This window comes from Arvicanthis niloticus, chromosome 4, assembly GCF_011762505.2.
Source record: "Arvicanthis niloticus isolate mArvNil1 chromosome 4, mArvNil1.pat.X, whole genome shotgun sequence".
NCBI classification, from domain to species: Eukaryota; Metazoa; Chordata; class Mammalia; order Rodentia; family Muridae; genus Arvicanthis; species Arvicanthis niloticus.
The window spans coordinates 62,207,794-62,209,803 of record NC_047661.1 but is presented as its reverse complement, the minus strand read 5'-3'; the positions used below and the strand labels follow the sequence as shown (position 1 = coordinate 62,209,803).

The 2,010-nt window shown below is 41.1% G+C and overlaps 1 pseudogene; it reads left to right on the top strand.

The window, feature by feature from the left end:
• The first annotated feature begins 516 nt into the window (after positions 1-516).
• LOC117707640 (large ribosomal subunit protein eL8 pseudogene) lies at positions 517-1,306 on the top strand (annotated as a pseudogene).
• Positions 1,307-2,010: the final 704 nt, after the last annotated feature.

The window sequence follows — 2,010 nt, the reverse complement described above, 5'->3', positions numbered from 1 at the left end:
ATAACTGAGTCACTGATTTTCAAGCCATGTATGATTCTGAGGAGGATTTCATTGAGAATTTAATTACAAAGTAGTCAATTTCAGCTTTGGTAGAGGGGGAGGGTAAATGTGTAGTAGAACAATTAGAAAGCATTGTTAGTCTTAGTTCTGTTACGTTATAAGCCTTTATCTCTATAACACAATGTAAAAACACGCTGCAAAGAGCATGCATTAATTATTAAACTGAAGGATGAATATTTTATATACCAACGAATATCAGTGCTCAGTTGTAGAATTTGATAGGCTTTACTAACGAGAATGTGAGATGGTCCTAAGTTGTTCAAGTATCTCTTTAATTTGACCATGTAGTTAAAAAAGTTAAAGTCCTATGGAAATGTGTAAGTACAATACTGAAATCAGATAGTTTTTGCAGTATAACGCATTGAAAATAGATTTATTATTCCAATTTCCATAGCAATAATAAGATAATTGATTCTGGGCGTCATAAAGAAAGACACAGCCTTTGGGCTGAGCAAGATGCCCAAAGGAAAGAAGGCCGAGGGGAAGAAGGTGGTCCCGGTCCCCACCGTTGTCAAGGAACAGGAGGCCAAAAAGGTGGCTAATCCTTGGTTTGAGAAAAGGCCCAAGAACTTCAGCATTGGGCAGGACATCCAGCCCAATAGAGATCTAACACGCTTCATCAAATGGACCCTCTATATCAGGCTGCAGCGGCAAAGAGCCATCCTCTATAAGCGGCTCAAAGTAACTCCTGCCATTAACCAGTTCACCCAGGCCCTGGACAGACAAACAGCTACTCAGCTGCTTAAGCTTGCCCACAAGTACAGGCCAGAGACAAAGCAAGAGAAGAAGCAAAGGTTACTGGCCAATGCTGAGAAGAAAGCTGCTGGCAAAGGGGACGTCCTAACTAAGAGACCACCTGTCCTCCAAGCAAGGGTCAATACAGTCACCACCTTGGTGAAGAACAAGAAGGCTCAGCTGGTGGTGACTGATGTAGACCTCACTTAGCTGGTGGTTTTCCTGTCTTCCCTGTGTCTAAAGATCAGGGTGCCTTACTGCTTCATCAAGGAAAGGCTAGGCCCCGGGCGCCTGGTTCACAGAAAGACCTGCACCACTGTTTCCTTCATACAGATTAACTCAGAATGATAAGGGTGTTCTGGATAAGCTGGTGGAAGCTATTAGGACCAATTATAATGACAGATATGACAGGATCCCCTGGGGAGGCAACGTCCTGGGTCCTAAGTCTGTGGCTCGCGCTGCCAAGCTGGAAAAGGCAAAGGCTAAAGAACTCGCCACTAAACTGGGTTAACTGTGCACTGAGTTTTCTGTATATAAGTATAATTACGAAATTAAAAAAAATAAAGAAAAGTGGTTTCTTTAGTTCGTAGTTTGAGAGGCTTAAAGTTTTTATCAACTGACCCCACATTTCAGTACAAGAACCTTTGGATATGAACTACATCCAAATCACCACAGCAATGAGCCCAGGAATGGAACATTCTAAATAAATTCTAAAACACACACACAATTACTTTAAGAGAGCTAGGACCTGTAGTAGAAAGAGCTCCAAGTCTTCAGGAGCTCTGACTAAGGACATCCACATGAAGTGAAGTATTCTCAACAGTATGAGAATATCACACCATTGACTAGCTCTCAGAGATCCACACATGGACAGAACACTCTTCCATGGATTATCAAAGTACTTTCTATTACACATTTTCAACTTGAGAAGATTTTGAAATTTATATAACCTGTCAGTGGATAGACAGGAGATAGTTATGTGAATTCCTAAGATTTTCATGGTTTTCTTTGTATGATATAATAGTTAACCAATTAAGCCAAGAATTGTCACATGATGGATGCCAGTATTCCTGGGTCTGTGGAGTTTTTCAAATGGTCTCTGGCTCCATATACAATAGGCTGAATGATGATGTGGGTACCCACATGCACTGTTATTTTCCAAATGTGTGTGTTTCTGATGTGATTAGTTCAGAATGCCATTGTCTCATGTGGCAT